Source organism: Xenopus tropicalis, chromosome 1 (genome assembly GCF_000004195.4).
Source record: "Xenopus tropicalis strain Nigerian chromosome 1, UCB_Xtro_10.0, whole genome shotgun sequence".
NCBI lineage: Eukaryota > Metazoa > Chordata > Amphibia > Anura > Pipidae > Xenopus > Xenopus tropicalis.
Genome location: NC_030677.2, coordinates 39,013,750 through 39,026,270, shown reverse-complemented (window position 1 = coordinate 39,026,270; position 12,521 = coordinate 39,013,750). Strand labels below are relative to the sequence as shown.

At 40.0% G+C, this 12,521-nt stretch overlaps 1 protein-coding gene across 10 annotated transcripts in view; it reads left to right on the top strand.

Moving 5' to 3' along the window:
• Positions 1-12,521, top strand: part of fryl (FRY like transcription coactivator) — a 184,778-nt gene that overhangs the window by 94,964 nt on the left and 77,293 nt on the right. The gene's annotated exons all lie outside the window — the stretch shown is intronic.

Genomic DNA, 12,521 nt, shown 5'->3' with positions numbered 1-12,521 from the left:
GTAGTTGATTTCAAACAGTCTTCTGCTCCAAATCCTCATTAGTGTCCCCTCCAGTGTCTGTTGCTACTACCTCTTATTTTATAGTTGTGGGTAAGGAACAAAATGAACATCTGGGAATAGCTTTGTTCTCTGGTCACAGACAAATTGTACCGAACGCTTAGAACATTATTGCTTTTGATTAAGTTTATACACAGTAATCCGTGCAGCATGTTACGGCCTGGCACCCAAACATTGCTTTTTCCTCTGACAGTTTCAGGTAACAAATTGACGTACACTCATCTTTATGATTTTCCATGTTTTCCTTCCTTCTTTTCTTTATCATTCTTCTTTTTAATACTAGGGATGCACGAATCCATCATTTTTGGGTTCAGCTGAACCCCAAAACTTACATACGATTCAGCCGAATGCTGAACTTAATCCAAATTTGCATATGCAAATTAGGCTTTAGAAGGGTTAAATAGAAGCATACACAAAGCTTGCAATTAAAACTTTTTTTTTTTTTTACTTACTAAAAGCCATGTGATATTAAGTATTTGAATTCGGTTCGGCAAGGCACTTGGATTCGACCAAATCCGAATCCTAAAAAAGGCTGAATCTTGGCCGAATACTGAACTGAATCCTGAATTTAGTGCATCCCTAATTAATACAATTGACATCAAGCTTGTTTCTTTCTGGACAGGTGGCAACCCTATTCACCCCTATAGTGAAAGTTAGTTTTGGAAAGACCAAGTATTTAGAAGACCTGTCACTGTGCAGTGTGTCCAGATCAGGGTCTCCCACTGGTCCCTATCAGTAAAATAAAACACTTAAAAACCCTGTAATGACAATACTGTCTTGAATCTGAGGTCTTGGAAATATTAACCTCAAGAGTGCAGCATGTCATAGACACTGGCACCAATTGTTTCTAAACTATGGCTCTCTATCGTTCCCTGGAAATCACACCCCAATCATCCCACTTAGAACACAAAGGAACAATTTTGGTATTGTTCTTGTGTCATTCAGCCTGAATAGCACCAGAGGTATCAGAATATTATCAGAATGGCTGCACAGCCTTTTAACATTTATCTGGGCCCAACACTGAGAATTAGGCTAGACCTGAGTGTCAGCTCGTGAAACACTCACATTCCTCCAAGCACAATAAAACTATGTAAAAGCAAGCAGCTAGTTGGCAGTATTACATGAGCAGCACCCTGTGCTTGTCTCCCAGCATCCAGCAAGGACTTTCTGATGCCTAATAAGAGCAGCAAGCAGCTGTCAGGGCAAGCTGTATTGCAGGAGTGTGTGCCAGCACAATGGCAAATTCATGCGTGCTTTAAAAGGAATGTTATTGCCCCTATGCAGCTGCTGATGGTTGGGCACTGCTTGGTCTTTATACATTATCTGTGTTTAGACAACGATGTGATGTGTTGAGCCCCTCACACATGATTATGGCCCTTACCAGGAGTATGGAAAAACTGGGTGAAAAAGCCTTATGTAACTATTTTTAGGTCCTTATCCAACTCCTTAATTGTTGGTAAGGCCAGCATACAATTACGCTGTGAATGTGTCTGATCACTCAGAGAAAAAACAAACAGCAGTGCTCCCAGGAGAATTAGGGCCCCCTAGTGCTGCCTTGAATTCCACCCTGCTTGCTTAGGTTTTTGTATCGAAGGGTGCTGCATGTCTAGTGCAGAGAGTTCAGTAGCGATTTAAAAAAAAAAAAAAAATTCAGCTCTTTAAATTGCCAGGAGTGGCTTTTTCCTGCCCCTGGTAACTTCAGGTGCACTGAGAAGAGTTTCTTATGGCAGCAGCGCCCCTGAGTGCTCCCCAGATTTGTGCACAATACACTGCTGCACACTTGAACTAAAGCACCAACATTATCAATTTGTTTCGTATGATTTTCGGCCTGTGTGTGGGCTCCGAATTATGGTCCCGATAATTTTTGCTCCGTGGTGATCAGACTTTTAGTTGATTCAACAGGTTACAAAATTTCAGTCAGATAACAATCAAATCTGCGCATGTATTGTGTATCTGACATTATCTATGGGGGACCTACAATGCATTTCCAGGAAGTCACTTTGGTAAAATTGGTGTTTCCCAACTATATCATGTTCAGAACATCCTCCAATTTGGCTTTATTCTACACTTTCAGTCTGAATGTTAGTTACAGATCATTGCATTTAAATGTGCGATATTTGGACATTTTTCGGATGACTAAAATCTGAGCTTGTATGGCCACCTTCAGTAACCGGACAAATTTTTTGCACATTGTATTGCTAAATGTATTAACCTGCTTTTTGAGACTGAAGTGGTCCTGCTTAGAGGTTCTATCAATGCTAAATTGCCACAATAATAATTATGACGAGGTATAAGCCTTTCTTACCTCCCACTTGCTTCCCCTAACTCTCTAAAATTAGAGGTATAAACACAAGGCTACAATGAGAAATTACTTTCAGTGCTACAGCTTACTGTTATCTTACATAGTGAGAATGTAGTACAGTTTGGCTTTTTATTATACAGAGGTCAAACACCAGCCAGAAAGTTAAATATACGGCAACCTTTAGTTTGTGACACTGATACAAATATGTTCAGTGCCTCTAGTGATGATTGTGTGAGCAGGAAACAGGCAGGGTTGTCATTGGAGGATCCTCTTGCATTAAGTGGGCCACTGACCCTGAAGAGCTGAGAGAATGTTGTATTAAAGTGATACTGACACTAAAAAACTACTCTTCAGAATATGAATGTACATTAAAAGTTACTGATAGGTCACGTTGATCATTTTTCATTGATAGGGCTGCTTTTGTAAGTAATTGTTACTTGAAGTTCCTAAACCTGACAGTCCCTTCTCAGCCTGTCAGTTATAGCTTCTAATGCTAAGGGACTCCTGCTGCACAATATGGCAGCCCCCTCATAGAGGAACATGGGGGATCAGATAGGTAAAAGTATTTGCCTGATGCTTTTACAATAATGCAAAATTATAAATAGCATACAAAGACAGTGTTATAATAGATGTAAAAATAGTTTCATTCTTGGTGTCAGTATCTCTTTAAGAACCCAGCTATGTTGCTAAATTATTCTGGGAATTGTAGTCCAGCAACATTTGGGTAGAGTTACTCTGCTACATAAGGTCCCCTACTATTACAATATCTTTTAATAATTAGCTTTTAAAATTAGGAACTCCTTAGAATATTTGTGTATTTCCATCATGCGGTTTTGCCTTTTGTCCAATATAGAGAAAAGTGAAACACAAAAACAAGAAGATATAAGATTTGATTTTAGATAGTGTCAGTTTAGTGGGTTTTAGAGCAAAAAAAACAATCCCCAGTGTTTTTTCACTGTGTTAGTAAAAAAGGAGAGCATCTGATACTCATCATGGCCAGGGAGAGTGCATGGGAGTGTATACTTCTTATGTAGTTCATTTTTACTTTCTGAAAAATCACAGAAATCTGTTCTTGCATTATGGAAAGTTCTAGATATTCTCGGGAACCGAGCATAAGACACAAAGAGGAGGAGCCATTACACTTAGTCACATTTATTGCACTGCTGCCTGGGTAGAAGGTTTTTCTAATTAACTACAAGAGTGGAAGTGAAAATACCACTAGCTGAAGAAGAACAAAAAATACATAAATATAGCAAATGTGAAATTCAATTAAAATTTGATACAGTTGCAAGAAGACCTATATTTTGACAACAGTGTACATTCTGTTAAGTTTAAATTATGAAGCAAAAGTTACATTAGTAAAAGACAAAGAAAGTGAAACTCCGTGGCGGTGCCAATGTGTTAGACATCCCCCAAGTGGGGGATGAACAGTTCATCTTTTCTACTAAAAATGAAATTAATTTGACTGTTAGCTAAATGCTGCTTACATTTATTTAATGGCTTTTTTATACAAGACTTCCCAAGGCTTTTACAATATTGCTTTGTTCCTGATCAATTTGAACCAGACCAGGCTGGTAGTCTCATTATGGGGCGCCTTCATATGAGTGCAGTTTTTTCTTACATAAAAGAACCTTCCTGTTAGCTCTGAGTTATCTTTCTTTGTAAATGTGTCCCACATGTTTGCACTGGCACATTAACTGCTCCATAAACCCTGCCATCCTGCGGTGTCCTTGGACCTGCCCAACCACAGTCTCCTTGCGGAATAATGAAAGTCTTGTAAGTGATGTCAACCCCCATCCTTCTCCCAGCAGTCATTATGTAGAATGATATCTTCACATATAAAATGGGAAGGTCTCATGTGCTCAGCACAATAAACAAACACAAAATGCTCAAGGCACCCAAGCTTAAAATTATTTTCTCTGATGGCATAACAAAACATTAAAGAGGTTGTTCACCTTTCAATAACTTTTGGTATGGTATAGACATTGATATTCTGAGACAGTTTGCATTCGTCTTCATTTTTTTATTTTTAATGGGGTTTTGTTTCTTTTTAGTTATTTAGCTCTCCATTTTGAAACTTCACAAGCTATAAGGTTGCTAGGGGCTTTATTTACTGTAGCAACCAGGCAGTGGTTTGAACGAGAGACAGAAATATGAATAGGCGAGGGACTGCATAGAAAGATAAGTAATAAAAAGCAGCAAAAAAATTGTAGCCTCCCAGAGCAAAAGATTTTGGCTGTTGGGGTCGGTGACCCCCTTATTCAAAAGCTGGAAAAAGGCAGAAGAGTAGGGCGAATTATTAAAAACTATAAAACATACTAAAAGTTAACTTAATGGTGAGCTGTCACTTTAACTAACACTAAGAGCAACATCACTGTTGTGTGCATGGCAGTTCCCGTTGGCTGAAGTGAGCCTCCTTTATACATTCTCTATAACTGTGATTGGCAGTGCTGCTTTTACACTCTTCCTAGCCCTTGCTCTGGACTTATTTCCAAAGTTTACCATCACCTAAGAATTAGATACCCCTATATATAATAAAATGCACAAAGTTTGCCCAGGATCAGTAACCCATAGCAACCAATAAGACCTTTAAATAGGTGACCAGTAAATGCTTTCTGCTGATTGTTTGCTATGGGTTACTGCTCCTGGGCAAACTTAGTGCCCTTTGTTACATAACCCCAGTAGTGTCATGCCTGTTGTCCTTTATTGGACTGCAGCTCTGCTTCAGTTAGCCATTAGGCTATAAAGTGGGCAGGTGGCTGCTACAAATGCCCTTCTTGCAGATGTCAGGCAGGTGCCTGGCCTTCCTTGGCAACCTTCCTTGTTTGTTTTGCTTAAAAGTATCATAAAAAGATCAGTGATAAAAACTAGGTTGGACTGGCTGGTAGGCTTATGAGTGTACCTCATGTTTGCAGTGCCATGATGTCAGTTGGCAGGCTTGATAGCTTCTGTACCTATGCCAGGTTAGTCAGAGCCACCTTGAGGGGCAAATTGCAATTGTTGGGGAGGCAGAATCAAGGCCACCTAGGGTGAGAATTGTGCATTTGTTTTGGGGTGTGAAGTTCTCTATTATCTTGTTATGGGCAGTTTCGAAATGGCCCACCAGGATACCAGGAAAACTCAGTGCGCCCAGGTGTCAGTGGGCCCTCCTGCTCAACCAACCATTTGCCTTGTATGCCTATACCATGGCCATTACTCAATTCTATATGAAAAGAAACTGAAGAAATTGAGGAAAAAATAGATAATAGTATGTAAAAAGAAGTAATTAAGAGATTAAAGAAAGTTAGTGAACAGAGAAGGGGAGAGTGGGCCTAAGGTCTAAGGGTTTTCTGGTGGGCCTTTTCCACCCCAGTCCAACACTGGTTATGGGCTATGGTGGGCTCTTCACAATTGCAGGACCACAACGGGGTAGGGGGGCTTGAACCAAAATAATCTAAAATTAATTGAGGAATAACTTGATGTAAGCTCTGGATTGATTTGTTTTGTTTTCTTTTTATTGTATATTATGTGAATACTTACCTGTCCCTCCCCCCTTACCCTTACTTTTCCTTTCTGTATCCCCCCCTTTTTTCTGTAATTATTTTGAAATTAATAAAAAGAGATTTAAAAAAAAAAAAAATAAATAATTGTGACCTAGAATGTCAGTGAAATTTTTGTATAAATTTTTGCTAAATCATGTGAATCTCATAGAAAGAAAACTTCATTGATAAGTCAGGAATTTGCAAAATGCAAGTTAAAGAGAAGTATACTTACACTATGTAAAAACACCAAGAAGCCATTACTAATCATGCTTTGTAAAGCCACATTATTGCACAAACAATTACTGAATTAAACTCTGTTAAAATTATTTGTTTGCCTTTATGCAGTTTTACATATGGTACTTTCACTCTCTGTGTAGGCTACTTTCTTTCATCAGCCCAGTATGTTACTGTAGTGCTCTTTTGGCACCAGTGGATGTCTGGGATAGTCTGACCCAGTGCCTGGCTGCCCTTCTTCCAGACTGCCAAATTATACACCAGGGGGCTTGGTATTTTCATTGATGTTGCAGCCTCTGTTCCCCTTCCTCTTCAGATACATTCCTCCCTCAAAGGCTTTAATTAGTACGTTGTTGTGGAACATGTCCTAGAAGGCTGTGGTGACAAGAGAACTGACACAACCAAGCAATAATCACAGAAAAAAATCTATCCAAAGTTGGCTTGGGGTTTTACAAAACCGTGTAGCTATATTATAAGAGCAGCTGCATGAAGGGCCCCATTCTGTTTCTGAGCTATAGCTATAAGTGCTCCAGTACTATGAGCTAGGCCAAAGTCCAATAAAAGGTTGCAAGTCTTTGAAGGTGGAATCTGGGCTGTTTAATAATTTAATACAGTGCTGTCCAACTTCTGTGGTACCGAGGGACGGAATTTTTTCCGGCCTATGTGGTGGAGGGCCGATAATGGAAGCCAGTTTTGACCACTCCCCTTTTAAACCACACCCACTTGCCATACTCTGTCTGCCCTGCCCTACCTGTGTGTGCCATCCTCTGCCTGCCCTATGCTGCCTGTGTGCCATACTCTGCCTGCCCTATGCTGCCTGTGTGTGCCATACTCTGTCTGCCCTACCCTGCCTGTGTGTGCCATACTCTGCCTGCCCTATGCTGCCTGTGTGTGTGGCACACACAGGCAGTATACAGTGACACAATGCTGGCACTGCTCCTACAGTCTGCACAATAACTATTATATTAAAAAACTTTTTAATTGCAGTACCACCTCAGTATATGTATGTTTTTTTTTAGTGTGCAGGGTTTATTTGTGGGTGTCTGAGGTATGAACAGGGGAACAATGTGGGTGATTACAGCCTGAGGTGTGAACAATGCAGGGGGTGAACAATGTAGGGATTAAAAGGTGTGAACAGTACAGGGGATTACATGTTTAAACAATACAGGGGATTTACAGCCTGAATCTGAGGTTTGAACCATGCAGGGGGGGGCAATTAATCACAGTACTGATGCCATTTAAAGCTTACACAAGAGTAAGCCATCAAAGCAGCCAGACAGGTGGGGGGCCACCTGATGTAATACATACGTAAAGTACAACTCCCAGCCTGAGCACTCTGATCTCTCCTTGTTGGAAGGTCTAATCAGCAAGATGATACCTCTATGATAAGAGACACTCTGTGCTGATGCAGAAAGCAAAGCAAGGGCAAGGCATGCACTGACTCTTCCAAAGTCTTTGGGTGCTTTGTCACTCCTCTGCAGAGCTTGCATTCTTATTGGTTGGTTGCTCTGTGTGTATAATGCACCCTTTCTCATGGAGCTTTGTGACTTTTTGCTTAGCTGTGAATTTTCTTGAAGAACAAGCAAACATATGCCGTATGCACTCCATATTCAGTAACACATTGTACTTGCAATTGTAATTTGTAATTGCAAATATTGTGAATATTCAATTGAATATTCTGCAAATAACACCCTGGTTTGCCTTGTCCCTACAATTACCTGTTGAGATCACACATTTCTGACTATTCTCTCTTTAAACGGGGCACTGTAACCCCTTGTTCAACATGAGTTCAGTGAATAAAGTTTATGGCAAACCTACCTTTGGCTTCTTATTTTAATCTATCATGTTTTTTTTTTGCACTGAACTGAGAAATTGATATGGCATCTTAGTCATCTGATAAAGTCTGATAAAAACATTATTTAAAAATTAACTAAACCCAATAGGATTGTTTTGCCATCAATGTGGATTCATGCAGCTAAATTACCATCAAGTAAAAGGCACTTTTTTATTATATCTATATATTTCTCTGAAATAATGTAATGTGTGTGTGTGCATGTGTATCTCCTGCAGATAATGCAGCACCTCTCATTCTCAGAATTAAGAGAAATATAGAAGATGAGCAAATGTCGTGTCAGTCTGTAGATGACAGTCTGTGTATATATGAATTCCTGGAAGTAAACAGGAGGCTGAGTGAGACCAGCCCTTTCGTGAAGCAAAGACATCAGCTGTACATAGAGAATAAGGGAATAAGTTATGTAAATATTCACGTTCCTGTGGGGCTAATTAGATCTCTGCCAGTGTCTTTCCAACTCTACAAACAAGGATTCGGGCAGCTTTATCTGTGAAATCAAAGATCCACATATCAATTTGGATAAATTTGGGTTGGGTTGCAGTATCAGATCGCAGATTCAGTGAAATAGAAAACGTGACTTTGCTAATGGGTCCTTCTGCATGCAGGGTTCTTTTTTCACAGCAAGCATATACTGGTATCTTTCTCCTGCTTTGTCATATAAGGGTCCCCTTTTCATTTCCCCCATTATAACTAGCCCTGATACTGTGCTGCTCATTGAAATGCTTGCTGCATCTTACATTTCCAATGTACGGACCTGTAGTAAAACATATTAAAATTGATTTTGCAGGCCCTGTCTTGTGTAGAGAGACAGTATCCAAATCTGTTCAGTCAGCTCAAGTTTGGCCAAGCATAGAGCAATACGGTTTCCCAGTATTTCAAATACATTGACCAGCTGAGGTTGCATTTTTAGGAGCATGTTGGATCATATAAAGCTGATAAAATGCAGTGTGGTGTCAGTGGTATTGTCCGCTTAAAATAGATATTCATTCAGCTGATAGCCCTAATTCTTGTGCATTTTCTCATGTCCCCAGGTCAGAGTTGCAAACTTTGAATACTTTTGCAGGCAGTTCATGTGGTCATGTATAACCAGATTACATAGGATTTAGCCACATATATTTGGTTTAAACATTGTATGGTGTTAACTATGGGGAATTTCTAGATGCTTTACCTTTGCAGAACTACAGCTACCTACATGGTGGGGCAGGTTGTCTGATGATCCAAAAGATGGCCAACAAGAGTCATACTTAGGCCTCCCATGTGTTGTTTTGTGTGGACAAACCACAGAAATATGCTTCTCTTTGCAAAAGTGCTGTTGTCGAATGTCACCTCATAGCTTATGATCTATGAGTAAATGTGTTAATATGTGACTCCTTTATGTCATTCCTTTATTTAAAGAACATATCACCATTATTTCTAAATTATCATGCAGTTGTGCTGTGGGAATGGTGTATGTATATATACGCAATAATTATTATATAACCAGCCTTAATATGTGTTTGTTCTAAGCCCCATTTACCTGCAGCTGTTTCTCACCCCTGTGGCACAAGTTGGGGATAGAACAGAAGTTGTGCATACACTGGGGAAATGGAATAGAACGGAAGGTGATGCATACACTGGGGAAATGGAATAGAACGGAAGGTGATGCATACACTGGAGAAAGGGAATAGAACGGAAGGTGATGCATACACTGGGGAAATGGAATAGAACGGAAGGTGGTGCATACACCGGGGAAATGGAATAGAACGGAAGGTGGTGCATACACCGGGGAAATGGAATAGAACAGAAGGTGGTGCATACATTGGGGAAATGGAATATAACGGAAGGCGATGCATACACTGGGGAAATGGAATAGAACGGAAGGTTATGCCTACACTGGGGAAATGGAATAGAACGGAAGGTGGTGCATACACCGGGGAAATGGAATAGAACGGAAGGTAGTGCATACACCGGGGAAATGGAATAGAACGGAAGGTGGTGCATACATTGGGGAAATGGAATAGAACGGAAGGTGATGCATACACTGGGGAAATGGAATGGAACATAAGGTGTGCATACACTGGGGAAATGGAATGGAACGTAAGGTGATGCATACACTGGGGAAATGGGATGGAACGGAAGGTGGTGCATACACTGGGGAAATGGGATAGAGCGGAAGGTGGTGCATACACTGGAGAAATGGAATAGAGCGGAAGGTGGTGAATACACTGGAGAAAGGGAATAGAACGGAAGGTGGTGAATACACTGGAGAAAGGGAATAGAACGGAAGGTGGTGCATACACTGGAGAAAGGGAATAGAACGGAAGGTGGTGCATACACTGGGGAAATGGAATAGAACGGAAGGTGGTGCATACACTGGGGAAATGGAATAGAACGGAAGGTGGTGCATACACTGGGGAAATGGAATAGAACGGAAGGTAATGCATACACTGGGGAAATGGAATAAGTGTCAGTTGCTTATTTTCATACACTAAACATAATTAGGGATCCATATGACTATTATCTATGAAGGCAATGGAACTAGTGGGCTGCTTATATCTGTTAATTATTCATCCTTGTCAGTATTTTCCCTATGTGTGCAAGCTCAGTCTTGCTGTATAAACAACATCTAATAGATCCCCTGAGCTGTGAGTGTGCAGTAAGAAGCACATTAGGCAAGTAATGCGGGCATTGTTTCCTCTGATGCAAGCACATTATCTCAGCCCTTCCTTAAGGCCTCCGGGGAGATGTCAGCCTTCCTGTAATTTTTATTCTCATGCATTATGGTTTTAAATAGTCCCTTTCCCATGTCCTATATCTATTCCTATGCAGTCTATCAGTGTGTAGACATACTTGTCTGAGTAATGTAGTGGAAAGCAAAAATAAAATGAACTATGACAGTCTGTGGGCTGGTGCATTAAGTGGCGCACTGGCAGCACAGAAATGAAAAATCGCTATCCATTTATATAAAAAATAGAGCGCTCCCCTCGGCTGTTAAGGATCCATAGCTCACAGACAATGCTGCATGTTGGAGTTGAGCAAAACACCAAAGAGACATTTTGGTTCCGAGCCCAGAAATTAGTGATGTTTGTGTGCAACTGGCCAAAACAGACGCTCAACACTTTTTATTTTATCTAAAGGGAGAGCTTTGTACATACACAGGTACAGGACATGTTATCTAAAATGCTCAGGACTTGGGGTTTTCCTGATAAAGGCTCTTTCCGTAATTTGGATCTCCATACCGTCTACTAAAAAATCACAAAACCATTAAATATACCCCCAGTAGGATTGTTGAACCTCCAATAAGAATTAATTACATCTTAGTTAGGATCAAGTACATTTACATTAAAAATAGTTTTATTATTACAGACAAAAAGGAAATGTATATTAACATTTTGAATTATTTGATAACAATGGAGTTTATGGAAAATGGCCTTCCTGTAATTCGGAAATTTCTGCATAATGGTTTTCTGGATAATGGATCCCATACCTGTATAACAGTCTAGCAAGAAGACCATCTGGGCATGCACTCATTCTGTAAATGTAGACTTGTGACTGCTATATCAGTTTATATTTATAAATATTTTTATCTTGTAAAATATATTGTTCTCCATTGTTTCTGTAGGTATGGTAGGGACCACCTTGTGTGAATGCACTTGTCTGTGACCATGTATCTTTGTATGGTTATAGAATTCTAATATTCTCATAATTTATAGTAAAGGGTAAAAAATTACCTGTAGTTTTGAAAGGTTTGGAATCAACTGAACCCTTGGCTTAAAATGACTTAAAAGTACTTGACTTTTAGGACCTATACAGATAAAGTCTGTAAATGAGACTTAGAAGAGTTGGCTCACATTTGAATATGGATTGAGTTTCAATTGGGTGTTAGACAATATAATATATGATAGGAAAGCTGCAGTGAGGTACATCAGCTCTAATGGAGCGAGTCAAGATAAATGACCCACGTTATGTTGTAGTCTAGCAGCCTGTGCTTGTGTTTCCATCTTTGTGCTACAAGCATTTACACAGTTCAGTCCTTGTTTTCTGCGCTGATCAGTGAGAGATGTATAGAAAGACAATATTATTTTTATCTGGCAAAAACAGCTTTCCCACACAGTCAGATTTCTCATTGACCTTTATATGTTTCTGGCTGACATTTCTGCAGTTTGTGAATGAGTAAAAGAAAGGAGCAGCCTTCAATCATCACTAAGCTATATCTGTGCTGGATAGGCGTATGTTAGCTGCACACACCCCGCCGCCTCTCGTCACCTTGTCATTTTCTTCCCTTGCAGATGGGCCGTAGCACCTCTCCTGCAAAGGGGTGGATAGGTGAGCTAGACAGTACACACTTGGGTGCTTGTAATGTTTTAGCACCATATGCCCTTATGAAGTATAGTACTTTATTATATTGCACTGGTTATTTTAAAAGACATTCACTTTGCCTTTCTTGTACACCACCAAGTCCACAAATCTATTGGAATTCAATGCACAAAGAACAGTTGCACTTCTATAACTATATGTCTAAGGTAAAGATTTACCATGCACAAAACATGTGGTTCATTATGAAGTCCGTTTGCCC